Genomic DNA, 21,545 nt, shown 5'->3' with positions numbered 1-21,545 from the left:
TTTATAACAACGTAGAATCATAGAGCAGACAAGCACCATAGACTAGGTTTCTGGTTTGCCTTGCTTTTATGAAAGACTATTCTTTTGAATCACAAACATCTGTATGTGGTAGTTTTGGAAATAAAAGCAGCTTTTGATTTAGTTCCTGGGGCAAAATTATGGAAGGCATTAAAGACCATGAACATACCACCTAATCTCCTTGAGATAATGTGTTTACATAGTGGGAATTACGCTCAAGTACGCTGGGCCAAGAAGGGGCACTGACTGAGATGATCAAGATTGAGTGAGGGGGTTCATCCGGGGTGTTTGCTTGAAACTAAGTCCACTTCTATAGTGGACAATATTGAGGCTGAACAGCTAGTTGAGCCCCTACAGGGTAACAGCTCTGGAAATGAAGTTATTGGACGGGGGTTCCAAATTATCCTGGTTTGTCTATTTAAAAACTTGGTTGTATCAGTTACATTTGCAAGAACTATGGGCTACACCTGAATGCATTACAAAAGGATTGGTAACATTATTGAAATCTAGGTACTGGTCATTGGTGTCTGAGAGTTGGATAATAAATCAAAGAAGTGTACATTGGTGTAAAAGTTTTTGGTGATAAAATATACGTTAGCATTGAACCTTTCCTTGAAAGAATTGAACGAGAGGGCGCAAGTCTTTGTAATTTAAATTCGGGATTGTGGTTTTGCTCATTAACAACTTTCGTATTAAATGGAAATCTGTGAATTCTGATGCTTGTCGAATGTGTAAAGAAAATGCTGAGATAGAGTCTCATATAATTTTTATTTGTAAGGTTTATAGAATCTTGAGGAACTTATGGTCATAAGGCATTGTGAAATTGCATTTAAGGTTTTAAAACAATATTAATGAAGCAAAATAATTTTTCTATTCTGCACTGCGCCTAAGATACAGACTGAGAGGCCAATTGTAATAACAATCCTTTTATGTATATATGCGTTCAAATGATTTGTGACATAGAAAGAACCTGTGCCTACATATATAGTTATGCCTTGTGATTAATTTTATTTGTAGATATGCCTTTTGGGATAACCTTGCTGATAAATCTGGCCACTTATTCAATCTGATTCTCCACATGCCCAACAGGAATCTGCTTACCCCAAATCTAATTAGATGACTCTCATCATATCTCAATATCCTGGCAGTCACTTTGTGCTCTTGGTTCCGAAATTCCTACACAGCGGGACACTATCTTTTCCTACAATTATAGTAGAGGGGACAGAAAAACAAAACGTTCTCAACCATTTCTGTGGGGGGCCCACACATTAGACACTGAGATTCCTGTTTGTTCTTATTATGGGCCCATTTGATTGCAAAATTACCAACTGGCAAAGTTCCATTCCGAACATGCATGTGCAGTCATCTGGCTAAAGGCGGTTGGATCTCATCCAGGAAGCTCTCCTTCCTGTAAGAATATTTAAAAGGCCAGAAAAGCTTCCATCACTCAGCTGAGAGTGCATCACAGATTCCTTAAATTACCAGTACATGGTTTTAACTTGAATCTTAGGAATTGCCCTTAATGCACCAGATGAACTCCACAGGTTCTCAAACCCAATTTCCTAACTGGTGTCTTAAATGTACCTGATCCATGAGATATCAGTTGAACCAGGCATAGACAATATTTCCTCCAGACCTTTATGGTATGAGGATAGCTCTGGGACAAACCAGATTATTCTCCAATAGAGTAAGGGATGCAACTCTACTTTGGCATTAACTAGTCTCAGCCCAAGGTCTAAGCTAAGCGCTAGCAAGGGAGTACTAACAGGAAGCCCAATCAGCTGCCGCCTAAAGTGGTTTTCTGCCACTGTAAGGTGGATCACACAAAGGTGTTTCCACAATTCTGCCCCATATCATGCCATCCCTAAACCTTGTTCATTGTATATTTCTAGGGCCAGCTGGATTGGGGGAAACTGAGATTGCAGTAGCATCTTAGTGATACCTTCCGCCACTTGCTCTAATTTAAGACCGCGGTGCATAATATGCGAGTGATACCTCAGCTGTTCAGTTAGTCATTCCCAAATAATCAATAGTGCATACTCTCTCAAAGGAGATCCCTGCTAGCATATGATTTGCTCTATTTAGACGCCCTGGGTTCAAGACCATATATTTAGTCTTGTTCACATTGATCTCTAAATCCCTCTCTCTACAGAAAATATAAAAATCGATCTAACAACCTCTGGAGGCCCATTGGAGATTTAGAGAGTAATAGGGTATCATCTGCAAACATAAGTGCAGGTACCCTCTGATTTGCCAGCTTAGGTGTGTCATCATCACACAGCTCAAGGTGGTCAACAAGCCCTTTGATATGCAACGAGAATAATGTTGGGGGAAGGACTCACCCTTCTATTCACTGCAATAGAATCAATCAGCTCTCCTGAGCTACCACATCTCACTTGCGCATATTTGTCAGTATGTAACCACTCTCTGATATTTTGCATGTAACCAAGGATCCCCATCTCCGCAAGGACCCTCCAAAAGGTTTTTCTAGGGACAAGGTCAAAATCTGAGCAAAAGTTGACAAGTATGACACACAGTTACCCAGGGAAATAGTATTCCAATACAGGAGTTGGAATCTAAATACTAACAATAGTACTAACGGATTCCATAAATCTTGCTTGCAGTGGAGTCAAAACCTCTTTGAGTTTCATCCATTCCTGCAATCTAGCCAGGATAACTCTGCTAAAGAGCTTTTGCACACTGTCAATGAGGCGGATTGTGTCAATAATTGATAGGGGAATCCCGTGATCCTTTTTTAGAAATAGGGATGATTTAAACTCCAGCTCATGTACGAGGAATTGGGCCCCTTTTATAATGGCAGTAAACACTACTGAAAAGTGAACACTCCAAACTACAGGCTCATTCAAAAACAAATCACCAAGTATTTTATCAAGGCCGGGGCTTTTTGGGGTGGAACAATCCCTCCTATACTATTAGCAGTTCCTGAGCTATAATCTCATACTGGTCCTTATCTAGTGGTTTTCTGGTGTTCAGTGGAAAGCCAGCTGCACAGCTTGTGTTTTCACTTACACCATCACTACATTGCTTACTTGGACCACAGCTAGGCCCTTTCCCAAGTGTGGGAGACATCCTGTCCCTGTCCTCTGTGTAAAGTGTGGTGAAAAATAAACAACCCAATCCCAGGCTGTGATGTTACAATTAATGGGGCATAACCCATCCCTTTTTCCAGATGTCACTATGTTCCAAAAGTAAAGAAAGTCTTTAGATCTTACTGCCTCAATGAGTTCCTCCCATTTTTCCCTTTCCCCGTCTTTTTTTGCATCTAATCATTTTATAGCAATCCCTAATAGCCAATATCCCTAATCTATCCTGTGACTTCACTACCATAACCAATTTGCTTTAAGCTTCTCTACATGATGAGTTGAAATGTGAGTGGGGCCCCCTTCCGACTTTTGCTCTTCCAGCCTCCTTGAGAAAACAATATGTCCTATATATTAGCAAGCAATAGAGTGGAGATTCCTGCTACCGTCTCCAGACCTTCCCAAATACCCTGAGTTAGGTCTAGTGTTGACAGCTCTACCAAGCTGTTAGCAACCAGACTATATATCCTACTGATAGGCTCCTGCAAGTATTGCTCCGTACTCCACTTAAGTCCATGTTTATTATTTGTAACTATCAACCTCTTATCATAGTTCTCATCAATGCCGTTTCCTTTGATTTTGTCAGAAATACTCAGCATTAGCGACAAGGCATTATGGTCACTATCATAGCGTGGAACCGCTGACATGTCGATTAAATCTGACCATAATCTAATATCTAGCATTATATAATCAATCAAACAAGTATGTTTTGCCCTATTAAATGTATGGGCACCAGAAGCGACAGAATTAGTTCTGCCATTACACGCACAAAGCCCTTGATTAAGAGTAAGGGCATTGGTTTGAAGAGCTACTGGTGTCCACTTCTTAATAAGCTTGCTCCCTGTCTCTGGAATAATCCAAACTACATACTCTTCAGAGAAGAGGGACTGGTTGTCGATGCCTAGAGGATCATATTGGCAGTTCAGCTCCCCACCCACTACTTTACTTACTACTAGTGGTTTTGAGGAAAGATGGACATTCAGGGTGTCCAGTACCATTGACTAGTTTTTGGCACTGACGGATCCGGAATAAACATTGTAAATCTAAAAAGTCAGGCCATCAGGTGTGGTAAGGTTTACACATAAAAGGTCTGGGGAATCCACTTCCACCTCAAACATCTGACCTGTGATGGAAGTTATTACCCATGTTGTTAAGCCCCTTGTTGGTCTTCCTAGGCCAGATGGAATCATCGGCTTAGAAAAACTGTCAAAACCAGAAGGAAACAGGGGCAGGGTAGCCCAAGTCTCCTGAAAAAGACAGATATCAAATTTGATTTATAAATGCACACCAATCTTGGTTCGTCTGTTTGGGGTCCAATCCTGCCATATTCCAAGACATTACCTTAATATCAGAGCCCTGGAAAGCCAAGGACACAATGCCAGCAGCTCCAGAAGGTAGCAATTCAGAAGCAGCACTACTAGAAGTTATTGTACCAGTGGTATGAGGCACCACTGGTAAAACAGGTAAGGTGCTAACATGCATAAAACTAAGGGAAGTTGGTTGGCCTGGCTCTTTAGTAATCTTGTATTTGAGAGGCATATACTGCTGATCACCTCTAGGGAGTCAATCTACCCCATCTAGAGGCTCATGCCGATTGTTGGTAAGAATTGCATAGGTGTAACCTCCTCCAGCCTAGCTGGGACATGGGCAGGCAAAAAGACAGTTGGACCTTTTTAGTTGCTGATGGCTAGCTACAGGGGAGCAGAGAGCTGGTCTATACAAGTACCCCAAAGGAATCAATACACCTGTTCGATTCATGGACACTTCTTGCCCTATCAGACGATACAAGGTGGGACAGAGAAGGAAACCTCAAATTTACAATAATACAATCCCCTTCACTATCTACTGTACCAGATCCTAGCCTAGCTACCTGCCGGGTATGCAGTATGTTGTGTACCTGCGGAAAGGGGAAGTCTCTATATTTTACAAGCCAGCCCAACATTTTATTAAACAACACGTGATAAGGCTCTTTCTGATCAGCATGCAACTCTGGAATTCAGCATAGGATAACAAAGTATGGACATGATGCTGGTGGCTGATTTAACTTTAGGAGCCTAACTCCCACAGCATTATTGCCTGTACTTAGGTCTCCCCTAACAAAGGTATGTTTACTATTCACACCTTCCTTATTCTGTTGTTAAACATCCTGCTAAAACATGCAGGGGACAAAAAATGATCAGATCCTGCAGGGGCAGGGAGTTGCTGGGGGTTGATTGTAGCAGGTACTCCATGACACTGCTGTGAGTTGGTGAGAGCCTCAGTACAATTGATGGTTTGTACTTCTCGTACCAATCCTCTTTGGACAGCCCTGGCTTCGCTTGTACCATTTGTGCTTCCTGCATCTTGGTGTACATCTATGCCCCTTAACAGGGACAGTTCTTTCCCTATACAATCAAGATGAGCAATGAGGGGACTAAGGTCAGCACCTAGCAGATCTTTAACATTACGCATACAATCTGCAATAATTTGATCGATACGTACTGGCTTGGGTAAATGATCTTCACCTGCATGGTCCTAAATGTATGTCTAAATAGTATGTGAGGGTTTGTTTGATTTTAAAATGTCAGATGCACTAGTTTTTAAGTGATGCATGCTTTACCTTTTTTGAACGCCCTGATTGCTTTCCAACTGGGCTGGTGCTCGAAAGCCCGGTTTAGGTGCCATCATTGCTAAATGTTCATGCTGAAGGGACCTTCAGGGTGTACCAATTGATCTTGAGAGGAAGAGCAGGCCACCGAGGAGGTACTCAACCCCGGTGGCATTCCTGCCTGGAGGTAGAGTAGACATTCAGTAAGTTCTGCCTCCGTGCTGAGCACTCCCCGTGATCTGTGGAGCATCTTGTCTATAGAGGTGGCCCAAGCTAGAGGTGTAGGTGTGGGTCGATTATCTAGGGCTTTTCTCCTCACCATCAAGGGATTCCGTCCAATGGTTCAGAGTCCGAGGTCCCAATAACAGCAGCAAAAGAGGTCGTCAATCCCATTCCAATCTGAGAATCACAGCCAAAAGCAAGATGATGGCTAAAGAAAGTACACATCTAATACTTGGCAATATCTAGACCACATAAGCATCAAGTGGATTGAAACAGAACGCTCACCCCAATATGATGGTAAATTTTAGGGGGGTGGCCCAGCCATGCTTTGATCAGTCCGGATGGGCCTAGACAGGAGCTGAGTTGGCCTTGGCTGCTCCCAGGCGCGTCCCGCACAGCGTGACTTCAAAGCGCCTTAAAAAGGCAGGTGATAGGTGACAGTAAGGCCGACCTTTGCTGTGTTTGTTGTATGAAAGGAGTTCTAGCTAATTGGGCTGTTGGAGTTTTGAGTGTTGATTCTTATTGTTATTGCTTTTCTGACCTTTGTGATAGCATACTATAGACTTAAAATTGTTGTTGTGGCTATATGATGTCTGGTGTATAAAATGCATTTTATTGGGTGTGAGAGTCCTATCAGAGTGAAGCAACCAGTGCAAGGAATATTTCCCCGAATAGCATTGATAGCTATATTTAACATATGATCATTGAATAACATTTATATGGTAAACTACCAGAATTTCTCTTGAGGAAGGCATCATGTTGACAAACTAGACAATACACTTAGTTTTGCTCCACAACACATCCGAGTTAATTGTGTGCATTATCTTGCAACTTGATTTTTCATAATATGAGCATCTATCTCCCAGAAGACTCAGCTACAAGCGGCGGCTCCTCTGCGATGGCGGAGGCTTGTCGCCCCAGTCGCTCAGAGCCAGCATCTGAAAAATAAAACAAGATTTTATTATCGTTTCATTTTTCAGCTGCTGGCTGAGCCAGAGTGTGCAGGAAGGGGCGGGCCATGGGAGGGAGGAGGAATGGAGTGGTATGTGCACTTCTGATTGCTCATGTCTGTTTGGCCAACCCTCATAGGCCAGCCAAACAGACACTCACAGTTAGGTTTCTACAACCCAGCTGTATTGCACTGTCGGTTTGGAGAAACAGCACAGACTCCCTTTGCCTGAACGATCATTTAACAAGCATGCTCAGGCCCATCCCCGCGCAGCTCTCATGCCTGGTAATACCATAAGGGCAACAGGGGGGGTTGCATAGGGAGTCTCTGATGCTGTTCCAGTGTCTGCTGGGACCAGGAAGCAGAGGAACACTGAGGAGCAAGGCAGCCAGCAGATTCAGGTAAGTCTTATTTTTTTTATGGTTAACCCTGCTCCATGTCCATCCCCACACCCGCCCCACTAGTTTTTGTTTGTGTCGGCCGCTACTGGTTGGGTCCAGAAACGAGATAGGGAACCAATGAAGATCTACTGAACTCTAAAAAGTTTTGTGTAAGACTGCCAGGTAAAACACATTTTCCCAATATTTGAAAAAATTCAGCCTCCCACACTACCCTCATTAAACTCCACCTTCCCAGTATTAAAAAACATCAATACCTGACAGCTGCAACCCTCCCCACCACCACCTTCTGTCCGGTAGCCGCCTTTAACACCAGATAGAACTTCTTGTCAGCCATAGGGCTTCGCAGGGGCACCGCTGACAGGAGAGGCGGCGGTTTACACTCCCAATTGGGACCCAGGAGAGGCAGGAGAGATGCCAGAACACTGTTTATGGTTTCACCTCCTTCTCATGTCTCTCTTGGGGACCACACGAGGTGCAGAACAGGGCCCACTGAGCAGTCGCTTCGGAACCTGGGGGAATATTATCAAGGACGGGTGATACATTATCGCCACTTTTATCGGCAGGAAACTGCCGATAAAACGTCGATAATGGGCTTGATAATATGCTCTATAGAATTCCTATCGAAACCCATGTTAGATGTGAAGACATCTATCATGGGATTCAATAGGAATTCTATAGAGCATATTATCAAGCCCATTATCGCCCTTTTATCGGCAGTTTCCTGCCGATAAAAGCGGCGATAATGTATCACCCGTCCTTGATAATATGCTCCCTGGTTCTCAATGCTCCGATGTCAGAGCAGTGAAACGTGAAACTTGTACTATAGAAGCCATACTCAGCATTTCAATGGGGAATGAAGGCGCAGTGAATGAAAACCACACCTTATCTCTATTCCCTACTATAAAACCTAGTAGAAATCTTTATACTCAGGGCTTTACTACATTTCTCTCTTTCTGGAATACATTTCAGGGCCGCTGCCTGTGCTTAAACTAGTCATCACAAACCAAGCAAATGTAATTTTATGCGACGGAAATGCAAATTAGTGCTGATAAATATGCAGCCTAAAAAGTTATAATGTATTGCTTTTAGCTGACGTTCATATTCTTCGCAAGTCGTCGTTTTTGTGCAAATAGCTTGATGCACCCAGCGGCAACTAATTACCATATTTTAAAGGTCTGACAAATTTAATATGGATAGATGTAGTGCGTATTTTTTTAATGGTATTGTGATGTGCAGCGATGAACAAACACTGTTCTGAAATAGTGGAGCAATTGATAGGTTAATAGGGCTACAGATATGTTTTTTTTAAAGACGACAGTGGTCATTTATACACAAACACCCCAAGCGGATTTTGTTGTTTTGGCTTAAATAATAGGTGTTAATAGTGCTCACTGAAAAGAGGGTGAATTTATCATGTCAGGTGAGATGAGAGGCTGCACTCACTCTTCCGTGAATGGAAAGGGTGAACGCAAATGTAGGGAGCATATATCAGCAGGTGGCCCTCAGTTCACTGAGCTAGCTCGACAGCTGGCATTACAACATATAATGATGAGTCAATCCAACTCACTCTTTGCCTCAGCGCCCTCAACACTTGATTCTCTTTTACATTTATTTAAAGTCTCAAAACACGTTTGAATTACGCGATGAGAGCCCAGTCTGAGAGCTGTGCCTGTCCAGGACGATATGTTTTGGAACTCCTAGATTGCTTGATGAAAAAATATTTAACTATAAATCAGAGTGAATCTAAAAATATCCCGTTTTTGAAAACTTTACAGCACGAAATGAATAGCCCTGTAAATCTTGAAAAAAGTGTTTTTTCAAATGTATAGACTGGATAAAAATTATAGGTAAAACAAGGAATGTGTCTACTTTACTTTTTTACCATGACAGCTTTTTCTTTAACGGTAGAAACAGTAACGAGCCTTGTGTATTTGTATGAATTGCAGTTGTGTAAATACTAAGAGGCTGATCTGTTTAAGTTTTCCACTCCTTAACTTAAAACTGTCTTAGGGCAGGAAAGAGGAACAAAGTGTTTTGTCGTGGCATAAAACGGTCTTAAAGGTGCACTTAATTGCATAAAACTGCCCGTAACTTGTCTTTTCTGCCATCAGGACTGGTGGACATCTCTAAATTTGGCACCAGAGTAAAGGCAGGGTGGCGCATGTAAAATCTTCTGGCAGCCTGTCTGTCATCACTCATCGTCTACTAAACCCTAAATCAGGCCTTCAAGTGGTTTGAAATGCTACCCCACGGGAGTGCCAGTGGTTAGACTATTCGCCAGCATTTGCCCAATCAGCTTTTGGGTGTGTGCAAAGAATGTGCCTGGAAACCTGAGACTGGTGCAGCTTTCCATGCCTACTACTGCCAATGTCCAAAGAGTAGTACATTTGTACCCATTAAAGGAGTTATGGGTGCAGATATACCATTTGTTTGGTAAACCACTTATTATATATGTATATATGCTCCTGCTCCAAAAAATGAACGAGTTAAAATCTGTTAGTGAAATCAGGATGACGAGGAAAATGTACTACAGTCATAGCAGTGTCCCCAGACCCAACTAACAGACTAAGAATGCATGTATTTGGGGGTATTTATTTATTTATTTATTTTAACGACTTGTAGAGCGCCTGGTGACCCGAAGGCATCCCCGCGCTGTAATGATTTTGATATCCAGATGAGATGGAGGAGAAAAAAGAAGAAAAGAAGAGAAAGGGGGGACGTTATTTCGGAAATAGAAGTGTTTTCAATTTTTTTCTAAAAATAAGATAGCTGGGTTCCAGTCTGAGGGTACGGGGGAGTGAGTTCCATCCGGTGGAAGCTTTCACAGAGAAGCGTCGGCCTCCAGTGCGTGTCTTTTTGAATTTGGGGATGTTGGCTAGATGATCATTCTCGGACCGCAGGGATCTGGGAGCTATATAAGGAGTTACCAGGTCGCTGAGAATCGGAGGGCCAGCTCCATTAATCAGTTTGTAGGCCGTGCACATGGCTTTGAATTCCACCCTTCGACGCACCGGGAGCCAGTGCAGGGCTTTGATGGCGGGTTTAGCTGACACTCTGGAGGGAAGGTTCATGAGTAGTCGGGCTGCAGCGTTCTGTGTTCGTTGTATTTTAGCCAAGGTGGCCTCAGGGGCACCCAGGTAAACCATGTTACTGTAGTCCAGCCGTGACAGTATTAGTCCTTGGACTAGGAGTTTTCTGGAGGTGCGCGGGAGTAGGGGAAGAATCTTGCGGGTGGTGCGCATAAGCCCAAAACAGGTTCCTGCAGTTTTGGCCGCTTGTGTTTTCATTGATAGCTCGGGTTCTAGCCAGACTCCTAGGGTCTTGATTTCTTTTTTCGGGGTGGGAATTTCCCCGAACACGTCTGGCCAGGCTGATGGGGGGATGGTCACCCATTGCTTTCCCATGATCATCACTTCGGTCTTCGACCCGTTTAATTTGAGTGAAGATTCACACATCCAGCCATAGGTTTTCGTAAGGCAATTTGCCAAATTGTCTGGGTGGTCGTCTAGTTGGGATAGGGAGACGACCAGCTGTGTGTCATCCGCGTAACTCACAATTTTGATGCCGAAGGGTGTCACCACGTCTTCAAGGGGGGCCATATAAGCATTAAAAAGCGTAGGGCTTAGAGGTGATCCCTGGGGGACCCCGCTCGTGAGGGGGAGGATGGACGAGTGGTGATTGCTGTCCCATACCTGGAACGTGCGCCCGGCAAGGAAGGACTCTATCCACCTGAGCGCTATCCCGGTGAGCCCTGCTGCCGCACCGCAAACACCCTCCACAAAGCTACACACCATGCATACTCTTGTTTCTCAAAGAAGTAAATTTGCACTTTCAGTGTGAGAATCGAAGGGAAAGAGCTACATAAATGCCAATGTAAACCTGAGCGTACCTCATTTTGTGGCTAAATACACCAAGAAACGCCTATAAACATGTGAATGCAGCAAACCCAGTGTACTAGTAGAATTCCATTATTTCGAAATGTGCTTTCATGTACGTATAAAGGACCCATTACTGATTCTGTGAATCTGGACTGGAATTGTATGTTTTCAGAGGTTCAAGGTAATGTGTGTCTGTGAAGTGCTCTTATCTTCTTGGGCGAAGTTCCCCTTATTTGGGAGTGCTAAAATTAACTGTGGATTCTGCTTATCACCCACACTAATACATCCACCAAAAATTAAACACAAAGAATTGTACCATCTAGTGACAGAATTGTACGTGAAATTGGAAAATGTGAGATCAAGTAAAGCTTCTCTGCATGAGGAAAGTGTCTGACCCAAGGCAAATTCATTGTTGCAGAGCCTTTATTTTGTTATTCATTATCACATATCAGAACACCATAAAATACATGAGTTCAGGCTGTGCGTTGTACTCAAACCTCTTGTGTTTGCTTTATTTAACAATATTATTGCGAATAAAATAGGAAGTTAGACCTCACATGGTGCCGCCTTCCCCAAAGGATCACAGGAGCCGGAAGCAGGTTCTAACACGTCTTTATTCATGCGTGTTTCCCCATGAACTAACTTCCTCCCTTCTGCTTCCCTTTCTGCCCACGCCCCTTCCTGCCTTGCCTGTCCTGTCTCAAACAAGGGTCAGGCAATGACGATATGACACCTCCCCCTTTTGTACAAAGTCTTACTGTCTCTCAGATTTCTTCAATGAGGCGCGTCGGTCGTCTTGTCTGTGTCTGGGGCGGCTGAGTCGTTCCGGTGTTCTGGCTCGATGACTCATGCAGTCATCCTGTCTTGCTGGGCTGGGGTGATCACTGCTTTCACTTTGGCTTTCCGAGTCAGTGAAGAGCTCACAGTGATGACTTTTATTTCGTTTGTGGGAGTTACATTTTTTGAAGTTTGACTCTCAGTGGAATGCCCCAGGCTGCGAAGGTTTCGTCGAGAACTGGAATTACTGTGGTCGCTTTGGTGGATAATACTAGGTGAGCAAACGGAAACCGGGAGTATTCGTCCATGATGACGACAATGTATTAGCCTGATTTTAGGGGACCGAAGAAATTGATGGCGACCTGTTGCCATACTCCTTCTAGTAGCTCTGACATTTGTAGCGGGGCTGGTGGTTCGTCACGGCTCACCAATTGGCATGAGACACAGTCCTTGAGCGTGGCCTTCACCATTTGATCAAGTGTCGGGAACCAGACACGCTCCCTTAGGGCCTTTTTGGTAGCACTTATCCCTCTGTGGCCTTCATGAGCAAGGTTGATGACTCCTTGCCGTAGTCCTTGTGGAATCACAATCCTCCCCCCTCTTAAGATCAAACCATCTTCACTGATAGACAGCTCTTCGTGGATGTGCTTGAATGCTATCAGTTCTTGAATACTCTGGCTGGAGTTCTGGGGTGTGTCTTTCACGTGTCGCCATGAGTTGCTGCGTATGCGATCCGTGACGTCCTGTAGGACCGGATCCTGGGCGGATGCTTCTCGGATCGCTGCTAGGGGAGCTGTAGGCGGACAGGCAGTGTCGATGACAAAGTGAATATACTCTTCCGCCAGCGAGCACTTTTCACTGGTGGTTGTCTGGGTGTGTCGGGACATGTAGTCTGCCGGATTTTCAGACTTCCCCAGCTTGTGGACAATAGTGTAGACATAGTCCTGGAGTCGTAGTCCCCATCGTTCAATGTGTGGAGGCATCTTGGCTTTGGGACTGCCAAAGATCGTGACAAGTGCCTGGTGGTCCGTAATGATGGTAAAGTGTTTGCCGTACACGAAGAGATGGAAGTGCTCGCAGGCCCAGACCACCGCAAGACTCTCCTTTTCCGGTTGGGAGTATCTTTTTTCAGTGCTGGTAAGACTGCGACTGGCGTAAGCGATAATGTGACGCTGTTCGGAGTCTTCCTGATATTGTGCCAGAATGGCGCAGAGGCCCACCGGGCTGGCGTCAACAGTAATTTCGGTCCTTTTCTTGGCATCAAAGTAGGCCAGGTTGATGGCAGAGCTGACAGCATGTTTGATTTTGCGGAAGGAGTGTTCACAGGCATCCGTCCATGCAAACGGTTGACCTTGACGGGTGAGCTCTCTGAGGGGATGACTGATGGTAGCGAAATCTCGGATGTAGCGTGCACAATAGCTTGCCATCCCAAGGAATGAACGGAGGTCACTGATGTCTCGTGGTGTTGGAGTGTTCGCGAGGGCAGACACTTTTTCCGGGTCTGGCTTCATACCGTCTTTGGAGAAGATATGGCCATAGAATTTCAGGGTCGACCTGTGGAACTCACATTTCTCTGCATTCAGAGTCAAGTTGGTGTTCAGTAGCACGTGGCACACTCTGTCGAGAGCCGTGTCATGTTCAGTCTGGTCTTTTCCGAAGACTAGTAGATCATCGCTATAGTTGAAGGCATTGGGAATCCCTTGGATTACTCGCCGAATGGCTTCTTGGAAAATTCCGGCGGCCGAAGAGATGCCAAAGTTCAAACGTTTGTAGCGGAATAGTCCTTGGTGGGTTGTGAAGGTTGTGATGTAGCGCGATTTTTCATGTAGCTCCAGCTGGTGGTATCCCTTATTAAGATCAAGTTTCGAGAATACCGTGGCTCCATTGAGGCGAGCGATCATATCGCTAATGTGTGGTCCTGGGTGGTGTTCTCTCTCGATAGCCATGTTGGGTGCACGCATGTCCACACACAGACGCACTTTGTTGTTTTGCCCTTTCTTAGGTACCACCACTACAGGTGATACCCATGGGGTTGACACTGAGGTGCGTTCAATGATATCTGTCTTTAGTAGATCTTGGAGTTCATCATCTACAGCCTGCTGTAGGTGGAACGACACCTTCCTGTGGTGTTGCGCCACTGGAGTCACACGCTCATCGATATGTAGTTTTACCTTGAATTGATTTAGTTTCCCTAACCTATTGAAGAGATTCGGGGATTTAGCGACAATCTCTGGGGCATCTTCAGTCATGTAGAGGAGTTCCACGAGCTTCAGTCTTTCAGCTGTTGGTAAGCTGAGCAGACAGTCAGCTAGGTCTGGGCCTTCGACAACTTGAATATAAGCTGGGATTTGTCGGTCTTTGTATGATAGAGTCGTGCTAAAACGACCTAGGCATGGCAGTGGCTTTCTGGACATCCAGGTGAGTATCCGGACAGCTGCGGGTTCTAGTTTTGGCCGCGGATTCACGCTTTGGTGTTCAAGCTCGCAGATGTAGTTTAAGGAGGCTCCTGAATCCAGGACAAACTTGGCCGGATGGTTACCGGGTCTTTCTTTAGCCGGTCCGGGTCTGACACCATACTGATGTACTTGTCACTGTCTTGTGACACCGGCGTGGGTGATGAGGACTCGCTGGATGTTGATCTCCGCGATGGATAAGAGCATGCCGAATGGACGCTCGACCGGGATGAACTAGAGGCGCGTTCACTTCTTCCTTTCACTGCACGAGCATGATGTTGCGTGATGGATCGAGGTGTGGATGATCTCTGCCCCGAACGTCGAGTCTGACAGGCGACTTCGAAGTGATTCTCCCTGTCGCAGCAATGGCAGCGCTGACCAATAGCCGGGCACTGTCCTGAATGGGGGTAGTCCTGGCCGCACCTGTAGCACGCTGGTGCCGTTTTGCTGGACTTGGTGTGTCGCAACTCCTGCCGTAGTGGTGTCCTCCGGGAAGTTGCAAAACGTGGCGACCTGCTTGGTGCTTGTGTGTCCTTCCGGTGTTTCTTCTCTTTGTGTGCTTGTATTCGGAATGCTTGTTCTTTTTTTTCAGTCTTATTGGTCTCCAATTTCTGGGCGTGATCTTCCACTTGGTCGTTGATTAGTGTCATTTCTTCGATCTCTTCGAGAGAATAATGCTTTTTCAGCAGTTGCCGGCGCAATGATTCGGATTGGCAACCTTCAATTATGCGCAGTCGCAATGCATCATCAGTAGTGAAAGCATCGAACTCACAGTGTCGAGCCAACCTCCTGATGTGCACATTGAAGTCACACATATGTTCATCTTTGTCTTGGGTGGCTAAGTTAAATGTGTAGCGCTCATAGTCCAAGTTGCGTCTATGTAGAAACCTCCGGTCAAGGGCTCCTTTCACGTCATCGTAGGAGGCAGTAGTTGCATTCGGCAGTTCTTTGATGATTTGTGCAATGTCTTTCCCCACTAAATTACGCAGGGCTATCAATTTTTGCTTCGAATCTTGCACCTGGGACCCGGTCATGTAGTCCTCGAAGTCTTCAGCCCAGCTCTTCCACTTGGGCCCCATGCTGTTGCCGGACGGCAGCTCTAGAGGGTCTGGTGGCCGCAGATATGGTACCCCATGAGCACGTGGGGGGACGGTGCAAGCGGTGGAGGTGGCATGGTTGGTGCCGCTGTCCCTCCTCCTCCTGAAGCGCCGGTCTGGTTGAGGACAGACATCGCAGCTTGGTCAGGTCACTCAGTAGCTCTTGTGCGATTGAGTTCGCCACAAATTAGTGAATTAGCCAGTGTTGTTTGGTTTTGATGGAGCATCAGCAGTTATTATTTATTTCTTCTGTTTTGAATATGAAATGCAATGATGCCTGACTCCAAAACGGCCAACACCAAAATTCCAATGGGTGCCTATGGCCAGTGCCTGACTCTAAGATGGCCGCCGTTTGGGACGCGTGGTTTCGTGTTATTTTACAGTTGTAACACTCAAACTCTTTTATTTAGGCTGTACCACATTCACACTGGTTTCAGGCAGGTTTCCCAGCATTCGGGACTCACCCTCACGCTCCTGGTCTTGGCTGGCCGTCTCTGGGTGCGCTCACCGTCGCCCTCGCGGTTTCGCGTCGATTTTCTCCACTCTTTTTCTTTTCAGGCGGGCGAATAAAGGGCCGCTTGCCGATTCAGGGGCACTCAAAACGACGATCCGGCAACGCGGGCAGTTCTCACACTGATGCCGATCGTCTTGTTCTAGGGCAGCATTCAGACGCGGCGTGTGGAGCGCTTCTGCTTTTTGCGCTCTTTCCACACCGCGTCGACACGGGCTGCAGGCTCGCTGTTTCGGCCATTTACAGACGGCAGGGGTCTTAAGGCGCATGTGGGGCTCCAGCAGGGATCCCACCCTCATCGCCAGTGTCGCCTTCCCCAAAGTATTACAGGAGCCGGGAGCAGGTTCTAACACGTCTTTATTCATGCGTGTTTCCCCATGAACTAACTTCCTCCCTTCTACTTCCCTTTCTGCCCACGCCCCTTCCTGCCTTGCCTGTCCTGTCTCAAACAAGGGTCAGGCAAGGACGATAGGACACATGGTACACATGACAACCTGCTTGTCTCTTCACTCACTAATACCATTGTCATTGTCACCCATCTCTATGCAATTATCACAGTGACTCTGGAGTTTTTCACTGAGAGATCTCACCTGCTTTTCCGCTGTTCATGTCTCCATGTGGAATCCAGCAGAAAATGGGGGAAAATATGCAGGAATTAACCTTGTTAACACAAGGTTTTTTTATGTCCATTGTGTCTGATAGTATTCCAGGCAGGAAAACCAGCCCACCGGTTCTTGGACCATGCCCATAGCATATGCATGAGATAATCTTCAGGACATACCACTTCATGTGAAGATCCAAGACACCTTGATCCATGAGTCAAAGGTTCAAAAGAGTGAGTTCACGCAGATCAGTTGAGTCCGAGTCTCATGGGTCCTACCCGGGCACTGAGGCTGTGTTTCGTTGCCCATAAGTGCTGAGAGATGCAAGTGTGTTTCCTCTCCTGTAGGCAGGCTCGCTGTTTTTTCTTCATTACCTCCGTGTTAGGCCCTGCCTTCGTCCTGCCCTTTATGCCTCTGATCCCCACTGTCCTGCAGGGCATGTTGGTCACACACCTCCTAGGGGGAAGTGAAGAACTTAGTCCCGCCTGAAGTCGACAGTCTTAACTTGGCCGGGAAGATCATTGAGTACTGTATGTTCAACTGTCGCAGCTTCCGTTTGGCAGAGACATATGATGCCCTTTGTGACTGAACATCCCGGGAGAAGTCCGGGAAGACCCTAACAACCCTGTATGCCATTCTGTGCTGCCCCTTCTGCCGAGCCTGCTGCAGCACATGGTCTCTGTCCTGATAAAATAGCAAGCGTGCCACCACTGGCCTCAGCGGTCGTCCTGGTGGGGGTGCACTTACCGGGACCCTATGCGCTCGCTCCAGTGCAAAGTATTTGGACAGTCCTTCTTCTGCCACCTCAGTACAGATCCAGTGCTCCGGGTAGGCCTCCAGATTGTTTCCCTTCTCCTTTTCTGGAAGGCCCACTATGCGTAAATTTTTATACCATGATTTGTTTTGCCTAAGAGCAGGATCCATAAAGTACTTATTGTGTTTCCCCATGGGCTACCACTCTAACATCGAGAATCTGGTTTGCCCATGTCAGAATCCTGGAAAACAAACATTAATGCACTTCTTGTTCTTTTGCTCCTATCATTAAAAATACAGCAAGACCCTCCTGATACCATTCTTTAGAGCTAAAGGCATAAAGGATTTTAATGTGGCATTTAAGTCTGTTCTGCAGCTTAAAGATGATGGATTAATATACTGTGTGTGTACTTTTTTTTAAAATGGCCATTCGATCTCGTATTTCTATGAATTAATTGCTATTTACATGGACTAATGTCATCTCAATAGATCGGGAGGAGGTCTCTTTGCACTTTGCACACTTGCATCCTAAATTCATGCTGCTACTTGAAAATATATGTATTATAATAACCTGATAACTAATGTATACTTGGCTAAACATGTTTTTTAGTGATTTTATCAGCACTTGGCACAATTGCACTTTTTTCCCCGCCCTCACATTAGTAAATATGGAGGCATAGATAACGATTCACTTTTTGACCTTTGGCTGCTATCACACTCTGCACTTTATTTAGATAGTCTAATAACTAGGATTTATGCCCTATGCACTTTAGAAAATGTGTGCCTAAAATAATGCTGCTAAACATATGTCCTATGTATATATTGCTGCTAGTTTAATCGTGATCCCTGTATACACATATTTTTGGGATAGAGTTATAGAAATGGACAAGAATTAGTGGACATGGACATTAATGATATCTTGCACTTTTTCTTGTCACTGTTTTTATCAAGGAAAACGCTGTATTGTTACCTTGTTTTAACCTTGACCATGTACGTAATTATGTGTGTAATTTCATGGACAATGCAATATCCGAATAAAGGTTATTTGATCTGATCTATACCATGATCTGTTTTCAGCTTCCTTCGCCCTAAGTTCCAGTGCCTGCACCCTCTTCCCCATGTCGGAGAGCCTTTGGTTAGATGTGGTCACCTGGATTTTACGTCACAATCTTCGCCCTCCTTTGCTGTGACTTGGTCTGCCAGTTTCCGATGGTCCGCCCTCAGTAGTCCCAAGTCCTCTCTGAGGGTGTCGATTTTGGTTTCCACCGCCGTCCTTGATGTCTCTATTGCGCGAAGCATATCCGAGAGAGATGGGTCTTCTGGGCCTCTCTCCCCCATTTTGGCCCATTGTCCTCGTGATGGTGCCCCCTAGTCCATCCCTCGGCAGCTCCTGTTGTTCCTGTTCCTGCCTTTTGGTGATTTTCCCCTTGGTGCCTACTGCCTCTTGGCGGGATCTACTTGGCAGGGTTCCTTTGTGTTACATGTGGTAGTGGCCGTTGATCTGTGTTCCTGTCCTTATTGCTCCTCGTGTATCGGGTGGGTCTGCGTGTGCCGGCCCGGCAGATGCTCCCAGTTTGGCTGTCCTGCTGGCTGTATGGCTTCTCTCACACTCCAGCAGCTATGTACACTGGCATTGGGGGGTCAGTATCCTGCTTAGTATTATCCCGCCAGTCTGGGTTCTGTTCAGGGCGGATTTCCAGCCGATCCCAGGCCCAAGGCTTCTCTTTCAATTTCTTAGCAGCCTCTAGTGGCCAAGCTCGGACTTCTGACGGGTCCCGGTCACACTATGCCCCTGCAAATTATGTTCCCGGCATCAATCCAGCCCATGCAGGCCCACCCCGACCTCCGCCTGACCCAAGATCACCTCTCCTTCAGGAAGAAGCTCAAGACCTGGCTGTTCGAGCAGTAGCGCCCCCCCCCCCCCCCCCCCAAGCGCCTTGAGACCCTCTGGGTGAGTAGTGCGCTCTATAAATGCCTTGATTGATTGATTGATTGATTGATATTTGCTGACCCAACGAGGGTGCCATTTTGTCTCTCTTCATGGCCCTGCTGTTGGGAGGTCCGCGGTTCATTCCTGCTTCTTTTTTCCACCTGAAGCTGTAGATTGTTCGCTTCCCCAGCTTTTTGGAAGTCGGGAGAGCTAATTTGTTCCTTTTCTGGCCTCCTATGAAAGTCAGGATTCCTCCAGATGGGGGATTGCCGGCTGGAGCGCGGATCTAGGCTTCCTCCTCCATCAGGACACGACCACGCCGCCCCATTGTTCAGTCTCATGTTCACAGGTTTAAATCCCAGCGGGTTCACCCAGCCTTTCATCCTTCTACGGTCAATATAATGAGTACCATTGAGCTGGATAACAATAAACGTCTGTTAATCAGGACCAAGATACCCTTGGGTGAATGTGTGCTTTACAAATACATGTTATGTTATGTTACACACACCACCCCTAAACCTTCCATCCGTTAATAATGATGTATAAGTGTAATTTATTGTCACTTACCTTGTTTTAAAACAGCTAGTTTTAATTGTGCATGTGTTGTAAAGAGATCTTTGAAATTGTGTGCTGTACAAGATGTCCTGTAATGCATTTTAATGGGGTAATACTGAACCAATCCATATAATGAGTACCTTTGTCTCTTAGAAATTATGCACCTTGTCCTTAACAGTCACTATGAGCACTAATGCATATTTTAAATACCTTCAAGTTTGGCGTGTAATTGCAGTTTAGTTATGCACTTTGTAAGACCTTTAAACTCTGGACTGAGAATGGCTCACAATTTCAGTAGCACTGTTATTATTATAAGTAACAATAATGACAACCATTCTAGCCACTCACTGTTGCTAGCCCCTGTTGGTGGACTGTAGAATCACGTCCAGAGCTCAGAGGTGTTCAAGCCGCCACAGGTGCGCTGACGCCCTAGCATTACCTATTGACGGAATGTTTTAAGCACTGAAGTAAAGCTTTCTTGAGTTTCGAGGTTTTTGAAAACAGATTTTTTAGGTAGGGAGAGAAAACAAAGGAATCATCAACAGAAAAGAAATACTGTCAACGGAACAAAACCTTTGATCATAGAGTGGGGAGGCAGCTGGGGCGGCCCTCTTTGTTGACCTTTCCTATTTCACCCTGCTGTTTGCTCTGATACTCCGTACTGGTTAGCGGTACCTTTTGAAAATAAATTATGTATCTTTATCCAGCCGCTTAAATGTAATCTCATATACATACTCCAAGTACATTCTTTATGTTGATCTGCATATAATTGGTATTTTTATGCTGCTGCCTTTTTTGAAACTATGCAGGTAATTGCGCCACGAGTCCCTCCTTTTCAGGATCCCAAATGGTATTTTGCATGTAATTGCACTCTTAGCAAAAGACCAAAGGAGTGCTGTCAGGAGATAAAGACTGTTTCTAATCGTATTATTTTCCTCTCTTTTCATTTCAGACTAAATCCGAATACACAGTTGAGTTTTCTGTCAGCGACAGCCAGGGGGTATGTATGACTTTTCAATTTCATGGCGTCCAAGCCGACAAATAGGGAGCAGGCCAGGAGCAAAGAAAGGATTTCTGAGGAGGGGAAGGGGTAGAGGACAGACAGCTCCAGGTCAAGGCTCCTTCCTTGGGGGATGTGCTGCAAGGTCTAAGGAAGGGGCTGTGGAGGAAGGGGCCTCTGAGCGGGCTGATCATATTGAGGGGATAAAATAGGCACGTGGGAAGATCAGGTATGTTTCAATTTACCCCACAGAAAGGGCCTTATGGAGCACAGAAGTGTTTAATGTACATACACAATACTCCTGTCTTAACCTTGTTAGGAAACGCACAATTCTTCATTGTGCATTTTTGTTTTATTGCAGACGATTTTAATGGCAATCTAACCAGTCATAAGGGTTTTGTGTTTGTGATGGGGGGGGGGGGGGCACAATTATAGACAGCCAACCTACCCACTGTCCAATATTATTTCGGTAGAACAGTAACTAGCTACATTGAAGAGATTGATAGATGCATCAATGTTGGAGCTTGTAATGTAATATAGAAATGTATAGATGTGTATAATGGATCTAAAGTTTTTCCCATCCTTGCAAACTGGTAAGATCGCAGAGAGTTTTTTTAAGGAAGGGGTAGATTTAGTGCCCCTTTGCAGCAGCAGGAACCCATTCATGGGTCGCCAAATGACTCAGGTCAGTGAGTGAAGTGTTTCATAGGA

The sequence above is a fragment of the Lissotriton helveticus genome, chromosome 5_1 (genome assembly GCF_964261635.1).
Source record: "Lissotriton helveticus chromosome 5_1, aLisHel1.1, whole genome shotgun sequence".
NCBI lineage: Eukaryota > Metazoa > Chordata > Amphibia > Caudata > Salamandridae > Lissotriton > Lissotriton helveticus.
The sequence above is the reverse complement of the archived record's forward strand: the minus strand, read 5'-3'. Positions refer to the sequence as shown.